We start from the raw sequence: 22,275 nt of genomic DNA, 5'->3' as shown, positions 1-22,275 counted from the left end.
TTGTCTGTTCTTTTCTCAAGTCCACACTGTCTTGATTAATATATCTGTATAATAATAAGATAAGAGAATGTCAGCCCTCTAAATTTGTTCCCTCCTTTAGATATGTGTATTCTGAGTATTTTGTCTTCAAATTTAAACTTTACAAAATGTTTATATACCCTAAATAATCTGTTGAGATTTTTACTGGATTACATTTAAATTTCAGATAATGTTTGGGAGAGCTGATACCTTGATAATAATATTCTTTTCTATTTCTGCTCTATTTTTTTATTATTTCTTTTTTTCTGCTTATCTTGGATTTAGTTTATTGTTTTCCTAGTTTCTTAATATGAAAATTTAGATGATGAATTATAGATCCTTATTCTTTTCCAATATATGCATTCAGTGCTATAAATTTGTCTCTGGGCAATGTTTTGTGCTACATCCCACAAATTTTGATAACTGTGCTTTGTTTTTATTTAATTCAAAATATATTTAAATTTCCCTAGTGATTGCTTCCTGACCCATGTTTTACTTAGAAGTGGATTACATTTACTAAGGGATTTTCCAGCTATCTTTTTATTGTTATTTTCAGTTTAATTCCAGGGAATCTAATATTTCTAGTATAACTCCATTATGATCTATTATTTTAAATTTGTTAAGATGTGTCTTTTGATCTGGAATGTAATCTACCTTGATAAATGTTTTAGGTGAATTTAAGAAGAATATCTTTTCTGCTGAGATGGATAAAATACTCTCTCCATATTAATTATATATGGTTGAGTGATGGTATTATTGAGTTTAAATATGCTCTCACTGATTTTCAGCCTGCAGCATATGTCAATTTCTGATGGAAGGATGTTGACTTCTCTATTAATAATTGTGGATTTTTCTTATTCTCCTTGTAGTTCTATCAGATTTTGTTTTTCAATATTTGACCCTCTTTTTTTAGACACACACACCTGGAGTTTTATGTCTTCTAAGGGAATTGATCCCTTTATTATTCTATCTTTGCCCTGTCCACTTTACCTGCTCTGAACTTTGCTCTGTCTGAAATTGCTATAGCTACTCTTTCCTTATTTCTATTAGTGTTAAGATGTAATATCTTTCTCTACCAATTGATCTTTATCTATGTGTCTTTATATTTAAAACATATTTCTTCTAGTTGGGTCCTGTTTATTGATCCACTCTTAAAATATTTGGTTTTCAATTGATGCATTCAGACCAAAATCATTACTAATGTAGTTCTTAATATTTTCCATATATTTTACCATTTTCTATTTTCAGCCTGTTCTTTTTATGTTCATGTTCAACTTCTTTACTTTCTGTTTTTAGTTTTAATTGAACATTTTATATGATTATATTGGCTCTCAGTTTTAGTATATGAGTTGTGACCTTTTTAACTCTATTTTTATTGGTTGCTTTAGAGTTTGAAATATATATTTACAATTAATCCAACTCTGTTTTTAAAATAGAACCATATTGCTTCATGTGTGGTGTGTGTATTTTGTAATACCAAAATAATCCTAATTTCTCCTCCACACCCTGTGTATCACTGATGTCATTCATTTCAGAAATTATACATAAGCATATAAAAGCATGCATATATATATATACTCACATTACAAATATGTATATGTATACTATATACATATACATGTTATCATTTAATGACAGCACTATGTTGAAAGAAATGCATTTTAGGGAATTTTATCACTCTGGAAAAACCATAAAGTATGCTTACATAAACAAAGAGTGCAATGAAATTACTAGGTGATATAATCTTTCAGGGTCACTGTTGTGTATGTGTCCCACCATTGACTGAAATGTCAGTATGAAGTGATAACTGTATGTAAATAGACATATACTCACATTTGAATTCTTTGTTACTACTATGATTTGGAACAAAGTTTGTCTGATATTTCAATTAACAATAAGAAAATAATGTTTTTTATTCATGTATATTTATTCACTCTCACATGCTATTCTTTTGTAGAGTTGAGTTTCTGAACTATTTTATTTGTTTATCTGTGTCTATAAACTTTTACCACTTCTTATAAAGGGAGTCTGTTCGCAAAAATTTCCTCAAATTTTGTGTATTTGAGAAGATCTTTATTTCTCCTTCACTTTTAAATAATAATTTCACAAAGTAGAGTTTTCTTGGCTGGTGGTTGTTTTCTTTTCTTTCTCCCAACATTTAAAATATTTCACTTCACTCAATTCTTGTTTACAAAGTTTCTGAGGAGATTTCAGATGCAATTCTTATTTTTGCTCCTCCATGGAAGGAAGTTTTCTTCCTTTGGATTCTTTTGAATTTTTTAAAATCTGATTTTCTAGTTTCAAAGTGAAATGCTAAGTTAAAATTTTTCTGATATGTATACTTCTTGTATTTTCTGATAATCTTGGATCTGTGGTTTCAAGTCTGACAATAATTTGGGGACATTTTCAATTATTCACTTCAAATATTTCTTCTTCTGTTAGAAGCGTTTCCACTGTTTATGTATTATAGCTGCCCCACAATTTATGAATGTTCTACTCTTGTTTTATTTTCCTTTTTTATTTTTAGAAGAGTCTTTGGTTTTTTTCTTTGTAAGGTTTGGAAGTTTTCCTGGTACATATTCCATTCATAGATCCATTCCTTAATAACATCTAATCTATTAATGAGCCCATCAAAGAAATTCTTCATTACTGTTATAATTTTCAGTATTTATTTTTGCTTCCCAGAATTTCCATCTCTCTGATTATATTGCCCATCTATACTTGCATTTTGTCTACTTTATCCATTAAAATTCATAATATATTTATCATAGGTATTTGTGTTGCTCAGATTTTCATAACTGTGATGAAACACCTTAGAAAATCAACTTAGAAGAAGGAAGATTTAGTTTGGATCACAGATTCAGAGGTTTCAGTCTAAGGTCAGTCAGCTCCATTGATTTGAACCTGAGGTGAGACAGAGTGGGAGGGTGTTGCAGAACAAAGCTGTTCATTTCATAGTGGTTGGGAAAGGAAGAGGTGGGAGGAAGTCACTCAAGACCAGATATAGTCCCCAAGGACACATCTCTAAGGATGCATTCACTTCAGCTAGGTCTTACCTTCTAAAGATTCTACTACTTTCCAATAGTACAATAAAAATTCAGATTATGAATCCATGATAGCATTAATCCATTGAAGAGATTAAGAGTTTTCATGATTTAATCATTTCCCCAAAACACCAATTTTGAACATTGTTGATTTGGGTACCAAACTTTCAACATATGAGTCTTTGGGGGAATTCCAGATTCAAACTATAATATTCTGCTGCTGGTCCCCAAATGTTCATGACCATCTCATAATATAAAATGCATTCAGTTCATCTCCAGGAGTTCCTAGGGTCTCAACAGTTCTAGCATTGCTTTCAAAGTTCAATCTTAATTCTTTCTCTCAGACTCAAAGCAAAACTTAGCTGTGAGACCTTATAAAAGTCAAAAAGCAAGTTACACTCTTCCAACATACAACATAACAGGGTAAACATTGCCATATTAAAAGGGAAAAATAGGAGGGAGGAATGAAAAATTCTGGATTGTGCAGAGGGGATTTAGGGGACAGGTGGGGCTGTTGGGGCTGTGGGGATAGGAAGAACAATAGAATGAAATAGACATCACCCTATATACGTGTATGATTACATTATTAATGTGACTCTGCACCATGTACAGTCAGAGGAATGAGAAGTTGTATTCCATTTGTGTACAATGAGTCAAAATGCATTCTACTGTCATGTAAGAAAGGAGGGGGCATGGAAAGTGTTATGATTTAGAAATGAAGTATCCCCAAAAACTCATTGTGTGTGAGAATGCAAGAATATTTAGAGGTAAAATGATTAGATTATCAGAGTTGTAACTAAATTGGTGAATTAATCCACTGATATGAATTAACTAGATGGTAAATGTAGGCAGGTAGGGTTTGGCTGGAGGAAGTAGGTCACTGGGGGCATGACTGTGAGATTTATATTTTGTCCCCAGTGAGTAGAACTTTCTCTCTGCTTCCTGGTTGCCATGTCCTAAGTTTCTTTCCTCTGTCACACTCTTCTACCATGATATTCTGCCTCATCTCAGACTCAGAGCTATGGGGTCAGTTGATCATGGACTGAACCTCTGAAACCACGAGCCAAAATAACCTTTTGCTCTCTAGGTTGGTTTTGCCAGTTCCTTAGGTTATGGCAATGCAAAGCTGATTAAAACAGAAGTGAAGGATGGAACAAAAGCAAGAGTGAAACTTAGTAGAACAAACATGAACTTCTGCAATTCCATGTCAAGTAATCAGTGCAGATTGTGTCAAGATGTGAGCCCCAGAGTTCTTGGAGAGAAGGCTGCCTTTTTAGCCCTGCCTATTACAGGTCACATGGCCTCTATCAGTTTCTGGTTACTGCCTGTAGCTTTCCACAGCAGACTTCCACGTTTCTGGCAACTCTAACTTCCTGGGATCTCCACGTCAGCTTCAATTTCATTCTCACAGCTTCACGTATTACCCTCTCAAGGCTGACTACAGAGGTTCTGACCCTGCCACATATTGCCTAGCCTCTTAGATTTCCTTTGAAACCTATATGATGCCAAACTCTTTCATATATTTATATCTATAAAACCATTATTGCCTGGATGACACAAGGGCTACCACCAGCAAGGCCAATAGCCAGATCCCCTTAGGACATGATTTCGGTGGTCTCTGAGTCGGTGGACAACTGGATATGATGAAAGTGATCCTGAGGATACAACTTCTTAGTCATCCATGAAAGTTCAGGGTGCTCTGCTCTAAAAGGACAGTCTTTCTAGGGAGCTTAAATGTTATACCACTGATGAGTGAGTCCTGGCTATTTCCAGAGATGCCCTCAAAGCATCTATCAGATTTTTTTTAGTGTAAAATACTTGACTTGTTATCTGCAATTGCATCTTTCTTGGCCCTGATTTTACGTGTACTTTTTGGACCAAATTATTTACTCTGCTTATTGCTCTTGATTCTCACTCTAAATCTGGTTAAATGCTTCCAGCAATAACCATGCTACTATCTGAATGCTGGGATACCTTGAAATTTCCTCTACCAAATTAATTAAAATCACCTTAAAATTCAGTCATACACAAAAATCTCAGGACATAGGCAAACAAAATATAGGTATGTTCTTCACTAGAATGTGTCAGGATTGGTGTCTATTTCAGTCCCCACTTGACACTTCATGAGCACAGTCTTGATTCTCTGCACTCTTAACATCATTTAAGGTGGCTGAGCTCACACAAAAATCACCCTTTAAACTCTGCATATAAAATTCCAGTGCTTCTCTAGACTGCATTTCCAAATTTCCTCCACAAACCATTTATAAAATTTCTGAACCACATGGTTGGTTATGATCATAGCAACTAACCTATTACATGTATTGATTTTCTGTAAGTCAACTTTTTGTCACCGTGACAAAAGTTTTTTACCAAATGAACTTAGGGGAAGAAAGATTTATTTTGGATCACAGATTTAGAGGTTTCAGTCTAAGGTCAGCCAACTCCATTGTTTTGGGCCTGAGATAAGACAGAGCCTCATAGGTAGGAAGCATGTGACCAGAGCAAAGCTACTCACCTCATGTGGTTGGGAAGGGAAGAGAGAAGGTGAGAAGGGGTAGAAGTTAGATATAGTCCTCAAGGGCACACCTGAAAGGACCAAATCACTTCAACTGGTTCCACCTTCTGCTAACTCTCAATAATAATTCAGATTATGGATTCATCACTGGGTTAATCCATTCGGGAAGGTAGAGCTCTCATGATCAAATTACATCCCCCAAACACTTCTGGACAACTGAATATGATGAAAGTTCATCATATTCATTGCTGACTTAATGAACATTGCTGACTTAAGTTTCAAACATTCAGCACATGACCTTTTGGGGGACATTTCAGTTCCTAACTTTGACAGAACTTGTTAAGGTTTGGATATAAGGTGTCTCCCAAACAGTTTATGTGTTGGACAATGTGGAAATATTAAAAGTGAAATGATTAGATTAAGAGCTATAACCTCACCAGTGGGTTAATCTATTTGCTGGATTAATTGGTAGGTGGGCATTGTAGGCAGGTGAAGCATGTCTGGAGGAAGGAGGTCCCTGAATGCAGCTTGTCCCTGGCTCCTTTCTTACTCTCTCTGCTTCCTGGCAGCCATAAGCTAAGCAGCTTTCTGCCACCACACCCTTTTTTATTCTGTCTTACTTCAGGCCCAAAACAAGGAAATCAGCCAATCATGGACTGAACCTCTGAAACTTTGAGTCCAAAACAAGATTTTTCTCCTTTAAGTTGTTCTTGTCAAGTGTTTTGGTCAGACTAATAGAACATTTTAAATATCAGACCCCTGGTCTCTTAATTCAACAACCTGACCAGCTCTGAGTCAAGTTCAAATATTTGCTCTGTTTCTTTAAGTTGTTTTTTTAATAAAACCTCTTAGTATACTTTATAATTTTTTCTTGGTAGCCCAACATGATATACTAAGTAAAAGAAATTGTTTTAAGAATTCCTTGATTATTGTGGTGCTGAGGAATGAGGGGAGTGTGTGCGAGAAAGTGCATAATATAGGCCTCTAATTGGGTTTTGTTCTTTTAGTGATGCTGTATCTCTGTATTGTAAACATCACACATGCTTCTGCATTCACCCCCTGCACTACTGTAATCAGAACAGAATGGTTATAGAGAGCTGCAGTTGGGTATTTCTCCTTGTTATCAGAAGCTAGGTTTCTCATCTCTTGGGTCTTTGTAAGAGAAAAGTTGCTCAAGCAAGACACAAGGCCTAGTACAAGTATGGCAAAATTTATTAGATGAGAAAGAAGAGGAAAAAGACACTCTCAAGGGAGAAAGTAAGTCATTTCACATAGGAAATCAACAGCTGCCTTCTTTGTGTCCTAGTGTTTATTGGAGTTAAAAGGCATTCAAGCATTGCTCCTACTTCTTGATTGACAGTTGGATTGTAGCAGACTTCTAAATGTCTATTGCACATGTCTTACTCATGAAGGTCCAAGCAAAATCTATGGGGTGAGGGTAAAAATGTGTAACTACAATAAAATTAAATAATATGACAAGGACCTTGTGCAAGTTTGTTTGTCATTGTGCTGACTGGTTTTATCTACAATTTTTGCTTTTTTGTTTTTTTGTTTTTTTAATTTTGGTTGTTGTTGTTATTGTTGTAGTTGGACACAATACCTTTATTTTATTTATATATTTTCATGTGGTGCTGAGGATAGAACCTAACACCTTGTACATGCTAGGTGAGTGCTCTTCTGCTGAGCCACAACCCCAAAGAATATTTTCTAAAAAATAGATTTTGTGGTAGTCTGAGAAGAGGGCAGTCTGTCTTCCTCTTATCAAAGGAGAAATTTTGGGTAGATGTCTCTTAGTCCTGAGAATAACATGTTATTTATTGTGGGCTATTATCTTAAATCACAAAAGGGCCAGGATGACCTTGTGTAAATTGTATCTTTAAAAAATTGTTGAGTAGAAGCACACGGGCTGAATCTATAGAATTAACCCTGTAATCTCCATGTTGCCACTACTCATGGCTCACCTGTTCCCACCACCTTCCCCAAGGTCATTGAGGCTCTGATAAAATCCTAACAAGTTATGCTATAGTTAAATAGTTTCTACTGAGGACAGACCTTTTTTAAAAAAAATAATGAAATACTCAGGTATATTTTTAAATGATTCCTTTTTCCCTATCTCTCTCAGAAAAAAAAATAGGAGTTTGCCCAGTATTCACTGTATAAAATAGGTTGAACTAACCTAGGTGTAATTCAAAAAGCATGAGGGCCTTCTGAGGACTGGGTCATCCTGTATGTTTTTCCTCCTAGACATATTCACAGTGAACCTCCAGGGATTTTCCTATTATTATTTCAGACCTACTACTCAGTCAATGGTTCAAATAAACATTAGTACTTGGGAATTTCCATTTCATTATGTTGGAGTTACTGTACTTACCTGCTTCACTCTCAATTTCAGGGACAGTGGTTTGCCCCATGGCTTCTCTTATGGATCTAAAGATTCATTCATTTTCCAGTTTGTTCATCTCTTTATTATTGATGGGATGGAGAGAAGACTTCTAAGCTTCTCACATGGTGAACCAGAAGTTGAATACCCATTCTAGGATTTGGAGAGAGGTATCAAATTTATCATTTCTTTTAAAAATGGTGCTATGCCATGTGAATGGATGAAAATGATATCAGGGAATGTTAGGGTCTGTAAACAAGTCAAGATGGCGCCTGGCATTTTGCCAGAGGGAGTGGTTTGTGAAGTAATGCCAGTGAGCCATTAAGTGTGGGGATTCCTTATTGGTTGACTGCTGTATCTAGTTTATGTTAATTAAGATAAGCTATGTGTAATGTATATATACCCCTCCTGTCCCACTCCTGCTGTATCAGTCTTCCCCACCCCCACCCCCACCCCCACAAGGGAAAGAGGCTAGGAAGATATTACCAAAGCTCCAGGGGGGAAATGACTTAGATACTTGTGGATGTGGCAAGAAGTACATAAATTTGAGGTGTAGTTTGAATACAAAGTCAACAAACTTCTTAATGGACTACATGGAGGGTATCTGATAAAGAAAGGAGTTAAGAATGATTGCTAGTGTTTTAACCTGAACAAGGTTTTAGACCATTTACTGAGATGGGGAAGTAAAGAAATGACCCTGATATGATTCCCCCAAAAGCTCATGTGTGCGACCATGCAAGAAGGTTCAGAGGAGAAATGACTGGGTTGTAAGAATCTTGTCCCAATCAGTGATTTATTTATTTATTTTTTTATTCGTTCTTCAAAACATTACAAAGCTCATGATAAATCATCTTTCATACATTTGACTCAATTGGATTATGAACTCCCATTTTTACCCCAAATACATATTGCAGAATCACATCGGTTACACACTTTCTTTTTTACATAATGGCATATTAGTGACTGTTGTATTCTGCTATCTTTCCTATCCCCTACTATCCCCCCTCCCCTCCCCTCCCATCTTCCCTCTCTACCTCTTGTGCTGTTGTTCAATTCTCTCCCTTGTTTCCCCCCCTTTCCCCTCACAACCTCTTCTATGTATTTTGTGTAACTTTGAGGGTCTCCTACCATTTTCATATGTTTTCCCTTCTCTCTCCTTCTCTCTCCCCCCTATCATCTTTGTTTAATGTTAATATTTTCCTCATGCTCTTCCTCCCTGTTCTGTTCTTAGTTGCTCTCTTTATATCAAAGAAGACATTTGGCATTTGTTTTTTAAGAATTGGCTAGCTTCGTTTAGCATAATCTGCTCTAATGCCATCCATTTCCCTGCAAATTCTATGATTTTATCATTTTTTTAGTGCTGCGTAGTACTCCATTGTGTATAGATGCCACATTTTTTTTATCCATTCATCTATTGAAGGGCATCTAGGCTGGTTCCACAGTCTAGCTATTGTGAATTGTGCCACTATGATCATATCCAAACCATAATAACAATAATAATATTTTTAAAGAAACAGATGGAAAAAAGACTAGCTATGGAGATGTTTTAATGTTGGAAACCATCCAGTGAAATAAATTAGATATTTTTTTAAAATTAAAAAAAAAAGAAATGACCCTGAGAAGAGAAGGACATTTCCTCAATGAAATGGAAGGGGAGGAAGAAAGCAGGGGATAGATACAGGTTTGTTGTTATAGTTGAAAGAGAGAGGAATGATTCAATTTTCTTCTTTAAAAAAAAAACTTGGTAAAATAGTTAGAAAGTCATTACAAGGAAAGGAGGTGAAAGAAGAGAAGACTTGAAACAAACATCAGTGAGAATCAGGTGCAAAAATTATTAGGAAAGTGTAGAAGAAATTCTGGACATAAATAAGGGCTTGAGAGCTGTAAACAAAAATTTTAGGCATTAGTTCAGCAAGGTTAGGCACTTTTCTCCAAGTATATTAAACCTTTCATGTGAGGTTAGAATCAGGAGAAATTTGTGTTTAACCAGTTGTCTTTTGACATGCTCAATTGAGATAGGGCAAGGAGTTAAGGGTAAGAGTGATTTCACTTTTGGAACGTAAAATCCAAGCCAAATAAAATGAAACTTGAGGCATTATTAGAAGGTAAAAAACAAAAAAGAGTTGGGTTTAATTGATTGTACTGCATCATAATTGTAAATGCAAGTACTAGGTGTATGTGAACTGGAAAGAAAAGATGATAATTATAGAACAGAAGGCATAAAGTTGAGATTTTGGAAAGACTGACAATATTAGCAGTGAAAAATTCTATGTAATGACCAAGGAAGTGATTGGTTGAGATGGAATGGTAAATATTTATTGTAAAGTAAAGATGTTCAAAAACCGAGAAGGGAGATGTCTAGATGGATCTTCTACATGTATGCACATTCTAAAGGATAGTGCATAAAGCAAGTAACTAGGGAGAATAGCTGTTCAAAACATAAAAAATGGACTTGTCTTATGCTCTTCATTTCTAATAATAGATTTTGAATTGGAAAGAAAAAATGGTATGGAATTTTCCATAACACACATCTCACTTCCAGACCCTATATTGTGCAATGTGAAGGAAAAATCAGTTAATATCAGAGAAGGCTATTTGGGAAGCAATGACTATGAGTTCCAGAGCAAATCAGTGAAAGCATGTAAGGGATGGAAGATGATAAATATTGGCTTAAAACAGAATTCTGATGATAATATATGATCTAGGAGGGCTGAACTATTGTTGGCTAATTAAGTTAAGAAGGAAATATGCTTTGTGATGGCTGTTTCCTTAACAGAAACTGTTATTAATAATAACTGCCAAATTTAGTACAATTTTAGGGACAATTCTAAGCATTTTATATATACATATCAGTACATTCAATCCTTCCAATCCCTATCATTATCCATATTGTACAATAAAGAAACACAGATGTTAAATAAGTTATCCAAGGTTGCTAGTGAGCAGACGAGCTGAATCTGAGCAATCGAACTACAGAGAACACATTCTTAATCAATATGAAGTAGTTTCCTTATAATTGATCTCTTGGGTGTTTACTGGTGTTGAATTTGATGAGATGTCAAAAGATAGTGGGACACAGGTTGTGAAAAGTAAGGGTTTTATGAGAAAATCCCAGCTATCTGTAGCTGCTCTTAAATCATACTGTGAGTGGATTAAACCAAGGAGAAAGATAATCTCATCAAAAGAACTGGATTTCTAAAGCATATGTAACAACTTAAGCCCTGATTTCACCTTTCATAGATGACAATGATGAGGCTACAATTCTATAAGAAGAGTCTTCCTAGACAGACTCTTTCTTGGTAAGAGAGACTCTGAAATTCACTATTCATGATAAAATGTAAAGGCTATGCAAGAGGAATTTTTGAAGTATAGCTTTTGGCTCAAATATGCCCCCCAAAAGAGAAAAAAAAATACTAGTCACAGATAACTCCGTAAACTAAAAAATAAAGGTGTCACATCCTGGGTCAAAATGTGAAAAGTGGGAAAAAAGTCAATATAAACTAACTCTTCCAATGGAAGTAATCTGCAGAGAAGCATATAATTTTGATGGCTTATTGTCTTTTTATTAGCTATCAAATTGCACAGACAAAATTTCACTTGAAAACTATTCACTACAGCAGGCAAAATTAACAACAGGCCACTAATCAGTCTTTCTGATGGGCCCCCAATAACTATCCTTGTATATGAGATACATGAGTGAGTCTTGAAAAAAGAAAGTATTCCTCTCAATTTGATAAAATAATCAGTCAAGTAACAGAAGATGTGCCATTACTTTGTTTTGCATTAATGATAATATAGGCTAGACTTTGCTGTCCTACTTTGTTAGAATTTCTCATAATTTCACATAAAATGTCAAATATTCTGACTGTTTAAACAACCCATAATGTGTTTTGCAAAACTACAAAACACGCTATATGTAACGTGATAACTGTTTATTCCAATTATACATAACACATCATGCTCAAGATGTAGATTTATTTGAAAACATTTAGTCCAATTTATATGTATGCAGATAAATCACACCCAATAAATCACAATTGTGGAAGAGTCAAAATAAGCACATTTTGTCACATTTTCACACATATATAATTAGTATTCAAACAAGGATGATAAATCACAATCAAATGTAAAGAAAATGTATATCTCCTCAGTAGTAGTAAGAACCCCTTTTAAGTATGTAGGGTCTTCTTGGTTTATTCTCATACAGTTGCCTTTTCAGAATGTAAGGAATTTTTCTCTTTATGACTTCTTTCTTCTCATTTTTTTCATTTCCATTATCAAGAATGTCTTCCTGAATTATCTGAAAAATAGGACACAAATGAAACTTATATGCACAAAATCTCTATTTTGGAGCATTTTTGTATATTTTATCCTATTTTCTGTCTGGAGCAAAACATGTAACATCAAAGAAATTGTTTTATTAAAGGATATATGACTGTCAAATGCCCGAGATGGGACCTAACCTGATCTTTCTGATTCTCTGTTCAGTGTCCTTCCTAGTTCATCAGGCTGTAAACACAGGAAAGTTCTGTAAAAATCTCTGTACTTTTAGAGGTCTGACACTAATCTCTCCAGAGAAAAGAACACACCAAATACACACTTGAATATTTTTCATGCTTGAATTTACGATGAGGAGACCAAAATTGTATGAAACACATCATTTGTCAAAACAAAAATAGTTTTGAATCTGGTAAATCAACTTTATCTGAAAAGTTAACAGGATTTTATATTCAATTAAGTCAATTTCCAAGGTGACTTGAAGGCCATTCTAAAATTCATTTCTTAGTCATACAAGAATGCCTGCTCTGCCTTAGTTGTTATATACATCAGCATTTAGGAAAGCTCTGTTTAACTCACTAAGATCTCTTTAGTTGTGGTTATTTTCTAAACTTCGAGGTCACTATAACTAATACTGACATTTAAATTATAATGAACATGCATAACATCATATCATCATGTATTTTATTTCAACCCACAGCTATTCAGTTTCAGAGAAGGAAAACCAGCTACTGTCAGACAATCTAGTTCCTTAATCTTTCGTTTCTCTGTGCATAGTCTGTAATTACTTGTACTATACTCAGAATGACATTATAATTTTATTTTTAAATCACTCAATAACATTTAAAATAGCAAAAGTTCCAATCTTATGTGCACTTGACTTGTCTACATAATAGTTTATTCAGGGTTTTTTTTCTGGATAAATAACATATAATTGACATTTTCCCATGTTTAGATTTGTATTTTCAAGTTTTATTGACCTAAACAATATTTTGAAGAATAAACCATTTAGCCAGAATTAAAATTAAAGAATGAATAGTACAGCAAGTAAAATTAAAACTAGTCTTTTTTGGATTTTCATCTGGAAAGCATCTTTTTGTTTACTGGTTAGAATAAGCACTAGCTATTCTGCTTGTATTTGCCTTTCCTGCAAGCATCTCCATGGCACAAGTCACAAGTTAGTTATAACAGCAAGGAAGGCACCCTCAGATCTTCGGTGTTGGTGTAAACTCAGTACATAAAACATTAAGCAAATTTTTCATGGAGGTTAATCTGAAAAAAATGTTTCTCCTGTTGGGAAAATTGTTAAATATTCCTTTTTTTAAAGCATATATTTATCTCTTCTCTTGTTTAACCTCAATATTTTTTTTCATGTTTCCAAAACTCTAATTTATCTTTTACAGCAACTTATATCAATTAAGTCAAAAAATCATAGTGTTTTGCGATACATTATCTTTTTAAAAAATTTGTTGTTTTAGATGGATACAATACCTATATTTTATTTATTTATCTTTATGTGGTGCTAAGGATCAAACGCAGGGCCTCATATGTGCCAGATAAGCACTCTACCACTGAGCTACAACCCGAGCTCCAAAACATTATCTTTAATAATTGTCAAACTATTAAATTTTACAAATAATTTTTCCTTTAATGCTCTCATATTTGCTTATTTATTCAGTAGGAGAGAAGGGGTGGAACTAGAATTAATATGTAGGGAACTGAAGATAATTGTGGTTATACCTAAGTGATGGTAGCTTAAATGTTGGCATTTAAGTTGCCTGTCCAAAGAAAAAAAATTGTTGGAATTGTTTCAGAATATTTAATTGGCAGCTACACTGAAATATGGATGAACATAACTTTGATGAATGTAGAATGTTTTGACTAGTATTATTACTCTCTTCCTTCACAGATTTAATGTTATACATTTAGATTGTGCAAACCCAAGAAAGAAGTATTAGTTACTTTCAAACTATCTTCTGGTTCTAAATGGCTAGCTCTGCACATTTACTAAATATAAGTCAAATTTCATTATTAAAGCATTTTTAAATTTTGCAAACAAATTAATATTTGTAAACCAAAGTCAGGAAGTCACCAGTCTAGTCCTTTGTTTTAAATCTGTATTATGGCAATTGGCTATTTTGTCTGTGATAGACCGAATTCAGCTGCTCAGAATACCTGAAATCCACCACTCAATTATAATAGGAAGGTAGATACACACACAAAGTCACATGTGTTTATCTATAAATAAGCACAGACCACAATGGTTCTTAAAACCAGAATGATGCAGATATAGATTCCTATTTTATATATATTTTTATAACCTAAACAAATTTATTTACCTATCATATTCAAATACAAAAGCTCCCCAAACCCTTTATGAACAGACAAACCTGGGAGTTCCAAATAAAACTGGAATAAAAGAGATACAGATCCTGATTTTACACTTTTACTCTGCAAATATACTTTTTATTTGACTAATATATTCAAAAGGAACATTTTGTGTCTTTATTCCCATTTCATTTGGACACTTTTTGTGTTCACTGTTTGTTTATAGATAAATACACATACATGTGTTTTTAAGAAAACATTTTGAGTTTCTTAAATTTCTTAGACATGCCACCAGTACCACCACCAACAAAGATTGCCTAAGTATGCCTTCCATTTATGTACAGTAAAAGCATATGGATCAAATCTGCCTAAAGATATATCCTCCTTTTTAAGACTGAAGAAAAACTGTTTTTGCTAAACTCCAAATATTTGAAGGACACTTTGAAGATCTGAAGCAATGTTGACCTCAACACCTGGTTTATTCTTCTTTAACATTTGTAAGTCTTCCGGTTATGATCTGGCCAGGATATAAAAATCAATACAAATGAAAGCTAACTAGTATAAATATAATTATACTCATATTTTGTTTTCATTTTACCTCCCAGTGTTGAAAGGCTCAGCTGTGACAGATTTTTTGGAGCTGGTAGATTGTCAGCATTGCTTCCAGGCTAAAGCCATCTAGAACAACAGGGAGTTTCCTTCTTGTAACAAGCTCTTCCTCATGAACCTCTCCTGTTTCCTCAGTGGCCGTTCAAGTTATTAATGAAACTGCAAACATTTAGCAGGGTCATTTTCCATGAAGGAACACTTGTTTTACTGATCTGAAATATAGAAAAAAGAAAAGATATTGCAACCAAACATATACAAATAAATACATGAACTTCTGTTGTGTTACACAATTATACTTTAGAGTCTAATAGTTACTCTAATAAATACAGTACTATCAATTGAGTACCTTCATGTCACAAAGTTGCATGGTGCCAGCACCTCATATTACCTATGTAATAGAATGGGATGAAGTTATACACACATACAGATGCAGATACACACAGAGGAAATTAAGAAAGAAAATGAAAATAACAGTATAAATCTATAAATATGTGTGTATATAATCAGATGAAAAAATTCAAAATTCAAAAATACTATTCTCTGTTATACTTTAGCTTAATGTGAAAGGAAGCATGGAATAAATTTTTATTAATAAATTTTGACAATCACAATAATGCGAGGTCATTGAATATTTCACACATTAATAGTTGTCATGGCCAATACCACAACTGACCAAGTTATTTGCAAATTTTAATATTTTCTGAAATTGTCTTTTTTTAATAATATTTTGTCTGAAACCATAATTAATATAATCAGCTATCCTTCAATTTCAAGAGTCACCAATAAGGAAACATATAAAGAAGTAGGAGAACCTATTAAAAATTAATTAAAATTAGCAAAAATGTATAAGAGCACAGATAAAGGAAAGTGTAAACTTCTCCTGAAGGACTTATAAAAGCTACAGATTTAAATGATGACAAAGACATGATGGACAGGCTTGATAACAATATCAGGTAACCATTTTCTCTGAAATACTATCCAAATATAATGCAATTTGCAAATCAATGTCTCAACTGGAAAAAAATGTGGGGAGACTAGAAGTTGTATGAGGATTTGGCAAAAGAAGGTAAATTCAAAGGATGACTGTGTCAAGAATAACCAAGAAGATTTGGAAAAATTAAATAGTAATAGAAGATTTAGAAAAATTAAATAGTAATAAGGAAAGTCTTACCATGCCCATTATTAAAATGCATTTTAAAGCTGAGTAATCAATGGGATAGATTAATAGAATAGCAATAAACATGAAATCTACCAGAAGAGAAGGCAGTGTTAAAAAACTGAATCAGTTGCAAATGAGTAAGTAGTATACAACAAAAGTAGCAGTTCAAATACTTTTAAACAGTTAGCTATGGGGAAATCTAGATGCAGATCTAGTTATAACTTTTCTTGACATATTATAGCCAAATGATAAATATTGATTTTTAAAATATGAAGAAAAACAAAGTACCATGAAAACACATAAACAAATTTGCTTTTATAAATCTGGAAAGATGTCATTAAGCAAATATCTATTACTAAGCAGAATACATAGAGTAAAAAGTCACCAAGCCCCTGTCCCACTGAGGAAGCACAGCAGGAAGAGCCATCTTGACCAAAGGACAACCATGGGACATGTATTTGGAAACATATTTGTAGAAGGTTTGAACTACAAAGGTCTAACTTTCTAATATTGCTCATGATGCTTCTCAAATTTCTTTCCTGTATTAAATGTGACCTAAGTGGTACGACAAACTGTCACTACATGTTATTCACTGAACTCAGATGAACCGAGCAGATGGATAAATTGAAAGACAGCACCAAATTGAAAATAATCAAAGTCATTTGTCTGTCATCGAAGTTTTTACATTTGGATATAAAATATGAGTTTATTAACAAATCCTGCATTCCAATTATTAGTTCATAAGCATTGTTGAACACCTTCTATATGAAAGGCATTGAGTTTGATCACAGAAAATTAGAATATTCAATTAGCTTTTTGATAGTCTAAAGATATACTATATCAGGTTCTCTTTCTTAATAAGACTATATCAAAACACTATCATTGATAATAAAGACAACTGTTTATGAGAAGAAAAAAATTCTTCTCTACATTCCATTTCTTTTCCATTAGAATCTCTCTTCACTTTCTGTTGCCTAGGTGTATTTCAGCAATAATATTCCAATATCTAAACAACTTTACTATAAAGTTGAAATTTCTCACTTATCTTACCTATGAAGTAGAAAAAAGGAAAACTAAAGCTTTCTAGAGAATTTAATAATAGAGTTGTATTCATTCCAACCACAAATACTATTCTTATCCAATGTTTAAATGTAGCAATTTGTTTAAAATGGTTGTAAATCTAGAGTTCCCACTTGCATAGTGCTATAAACACAGCATAAATGATTGAATAATCTTTCTTATAAATGAATGATAAAATAATTTTTTAAAAATAAGAAATAAGCAATGAAATTAGAACAATTAAAATTATGTGACCTACTTATCTTAGACTCTATCTCTTGATTAAAAAGAGGCATTGAAATTCAATTTTTTCCCACTTAATGAATTTAAGGGAGAAATGGGAAAAAATTATTCATCCTATATGTTTGCAGTGCATTTCTCTTAAGAGAAAAAATTAAATCAGTCCATATACTAGGATTAGTTTATCTTTATAATATCTTGGTCAGAAAAATAATCACAACTCTACTCTCAATAGGTTCTCAAATAGCTCCCACTCCCCAAACTATATCATATTTGGGGGGATTATTTAGGACCTTTCTGTGCTAATGTAGACTTGAAATTTGACAAATAAAATCTATAACATTTCACCAGGCTTTGAAATCTAATCTATTTTTCAAAACAGACTAATGATTTCAGTTATTGTCCTACTTTTGTGTAGGAGAAACCATAAAACTACTGTGATTCTGAATAAATGGTAGCAAAGGGTCTATTATCATAAGGTTAAATACTTGAGTTAGTAAAACATTAACTTGATACCATTATGGTTATAGTCTCTTCAACTTTGGTACAGCAGTGTTACAACTATCATGGTACCAAGTGATTGCCTCAGCTGGAAATTTTTCCTACAGAAGAAATCTTTTGATTGAAAACCTATGCTCTGACCACATATTTAGATCCCCATTGATTGACTAACTCTGAATTATCAATGTAGTATCAATGTAGTATGGTAGCATGATTATCAGACATAAATTAGTTGAGTTTTTTTTTTTTTCTTTCTAGGTAAAGGTTGGAAACTAAAAAGTTTGCTTTTAACATCCCAAGTAAGGATTAATAAGGCTCAGGATACAAAGTTTTACTTGGTTCAATAAAAACAATTATCAGGTACAGATGACTCTTCCATTAGAGGGACAATTTAAATGTTGCCATACAATAAAGAGTACAGCTTATAACTTTTGAAAACATTACAGAACTATAAATTTCTAGATGATCGTAAGCTTCAATCACTGCATTTAATAAAAAGGAAACAAAGGAAAAGCCAGGCTACTTAACTGAATTGTTTAAGATCAAATAGTTTGTAAGTCATGATTTCAGGAGTAAACCTCAAGGCTACTGTTTGCCTGTCTAGTACTATTTCTTCTTGAGCACATTTCTTTCATGATTTCAGGAGTAAACCTCAAGGTTACTGTTTGCCTGTCTAGTACTATTTCCTCTTGAACACATTTCTTTCACAGGTTGTCATACTCTGTCATTTTCAATTTAGGAAACCTATTTTATTTTCTGCAATGTAATGAAAAAGGCGAAAAGTTCATTTAAGTGCTACACTAGAGGCCAATATACCTTTCATCATACATGATGCACTAAGGATAGAAGTCAGTTTCTTTAAATACATTTGCATGACCACATAAATCATATGTGGCTACTTAGTAAAAGTTCCACAATGCTGATTGAGTTACTGTAGTTTCTTTCCCTGTCACATTAACACTCTTAACTCCTTAGAGCTCAAAGTTTACCCCAAAAGGAAATGCCTCCCAAGGAACTTTTCAGTCTTGATGGGAAGTTATTACTATAAGAAAAGGACACCATATGTACAGTGAAAATTTATATATTCTTCTCCCCCAAGTTAAAGAAAAGAAAGTTACCTTTGACGTATGTATATTGGCCACTAAATCTGCTTCTAATGCTTTCATTTCCTCTTCAGAATCTGAGAAAAAATCAAAACCATATGTTTACTATGTAATCATGCACTATATAATTATAACTTAACCTACATATTTTAAATTAATCTTAAAAATTTAGTCTTAGAGGCTTAGTGTCTTTTATGCATTTATTTTCTTTAAAAATATATTCAGAATAAATAAATGATAATTTAATTTTAGGCTAGAAGGAGACCAGAAGAATAGAAGCACTTCTAAGAAAATAAGCCATGATTATTTGTGATTTGTAGCTGTTTAATCTCTGAATCTCAGTAACATTTTTTATTGTATGGTATAACATGGATTTCATCAAATATGCTGGAGTAGCTTATTTTTACCAGAAATAGTTCACACATATAGAAAGTATGCATATTGATATTTCATAGTCAACATAATGAAAATATGAGTAGAAGAGACTTTTTCAACACAAAACCAAATGGAATTGATGACTGATAACTTTAGGATAGAAAAGATACTGAGATTTATTTCTCATGAGATGTCATTTTACAAAACACTCCTTGAAAGAATTGTTTTCTACTTTAAACAAGAATTTGAATTATGATTACTTTACAATTTTATCAAGATGAGTAAGGAAAAGTGGATCTGTCCATCAACATATGTAAAGTAGTGTTGAAAATGAATCTGAATTTTTTAGAATATCCTAAGTTTCCACTTATAAACATATTATGGAAAATAAAAACTTTGAAAATTCTACAAGTAATAATAACAAGTTGTAGAACACGATAGTAACATGACAGTTAATACTTTCTGGTCTTTTGTGATAAAACAAAGCATATATTAAAAGTGGTTCTATCTTCCTTTTACGGTGTACTTTTATAAAAAGTATCACACTTAGAGAATCCATTCTTAAAACTCATATCTAGGAACTAAATTATACCATAGAACTTTTAACTCAATTTGTTAAAGATGCAATATGCTTTTGAAAAGGAAAGACAAATTCTACTATTCATGTATGAACACTGTTCACCAAACCCCTGTAAATTTAGGTTTATCACAGCAAGCAACTTCAAGTTAATAGATACAATGTTCAATTAATTTTTTCTACATAGTCTAATTATATCTTTAATCTCATGTGTTAAATAAAATCACAATTGTAGAAAAGTTGGTATTTTCTAATAAAATTTTGCAAAATTCTTTTTTAACTATTAACAAAGAAAAACTTTGTATAAATTATATTTTATGTTCTACTAGATCTTAATTTTATGCTTAAAAATCATAAGTTTGAATTGAACATCAATGTTACATATGAGGTATCAAAGCTATAAAAGCAGGTTAAATGATTTTAATGTATTTTTCTCATTTTCACTTTGATGTGATTATTCAATTATTTTTCAAGCATTAGCTGAAGCATATTGTAATCATTATAATATTTCATGTTACTTCTTTAAATTTAAAACTTATTCTCAAGATGTGTTATTTATAAATATTTGATAATATATGCCTTCTACTTAACTGTCACATGTAAAACACTCTAAAACTAAATATTTCCATTAACATTAGAATACCAATTTTCCAACTATGTTTTGCATCAACTTAAATGACATGCAATTAAAAGCAATTATATGAATAGCATGCTGTATCATATAAATATACCATAAAATATATTTTTTGTAAAGAACTTGGAGGATTTTATATTTTCTAGAAATATTTTTTTTGCAAATAATGCTCTATTTACTTATTCATCAAATTTTATTTTGTTTTTGCCTAACACAGTGACTTTTTAAAAAAATTATTTGAAGTCAATTACAAAGATAAGTGAGGGGAAGTCACCACTTTCCAGGAGAATTTCTGATGATCAGAATAAAGCATTTTGAATGGAATGAGTTTTAATGATGAGCTTGCACATCGACAGACACTTTCCCTGTACTTCTCATTATATAATGCCCAACCTAATTCAAACTTTTGCTTACTTGTTTGCTTTTCTCTCATCATTGTATTATAGAGGGGGCATGCAGTGTTACCTTAAATCTTTTTTATTGCTTTGCAGATTTTAAAAAGGGAAAAATAAATCTCTTTTCTTATACACAGAAACAGAATAAGATGATATTCACAGTTTATATCAAGGAAAAGGCAAATCCTGAATAAAGAGGAAAAACTCTTCTCCCTGGATACATTAACATAAGTAGCAACACATTGCAAAGAAATCACTGAAGGGTTTTGTGAAATGTTGTTCGGCTTACCTGAGCACAGACTCCAGGAGATGCAAGCCAGGAGTATCATGCACACCATGTGGATTTTCATGCCTGCCATCATCTCTCTCTGCTTTCTCTCAAGCCAAGTTCACAGAAGTCAGACACTGAAAGGCTTTCTGTGGAGCTTTCTCTAGCCTTCAGCTGACTCTGAAAGTGAGAGAACTATAAGAGATGCTCTGGCCATTCCCTATATATATTTAAGCAGGAGGATGATGTCATGACTGTACAGGGATTAGGGGTGTTCCTGTCCTCATTTCTATCCCTCTCTTTCTCCCCCCACTTTCTCCTCCCTTTTTCCTTTGTCCCTCATCTCTTCCCCACTTCTGAACCTTGACTGTAAGTCATGATATTCCCTAATTGCTGCTATTGCTCCGGATTTCTGATACACAGAAGGAGTCATCCAAAAGCACTGCCATATACAGCATCCTGGAAAAGAACCCCAGCACCCCTTCTCCCACCCCCTCCCCATTTTCTTTCATGTTCCCACTCCAGGAATTTGTCATTCTGATTTTGTGAAACATAAAGTCTATTATTTCTAGTATTTAAGTAATGTGTCCAGGATGAATGCAGGAAATCAAGGGTTTCTTTGGTTTGGAAGTTCCTAAAAGAATCAGAGTATTTTTTGTATAGTCTAAACTTCTGAGCAAATGTTTCGTGGTTTCAAAATGAATATAAGTTTTAGATAGTACAGGCTAAAAGAAAAAGGAAGGTCATCATAGAGTCAATTATAATATAGAGATTAAGTCAGAGAGTTTAGAG

The 22,275-nt window shown here is 33.1% G+C and overlaps 1 pseudogene; it reads right to left on the bottom strand.

The window, feature by feature from the left end:
• Positions 1 to 12,104: 12,104 nt before the first annotated feature.
• LOC143389715 (neurotensin/neuromedin N-like) lies at positions 12,105 to 21,577 on the bottom strand (annotated as a pseudogene).
• Positions 21,578 to 22,275: the final 698 nt, after the last annotated feature.

This window comes from Callospermophilus lateralis, unplaced genomic scaffold (genome assembly GCF_048772815.1).
Source record: "Callospermophilus lateralis isolate mCalLat2 unplaced genomic scaffold, mCalLat2.hap1 Scaffold_63, whole genome shotgun sequence".
Taxonomy (NCBI): Eukaryota; Metazoa; Chordata; class Mammalia; order Rodentia; family Sciuridae; genus Callospermophilus; species Callospermophilus lateralis.
Note: the sequence above shows the minus strand (reverse complement) of the source record. Positions and strands in the feature narration are given on the sequence as shown.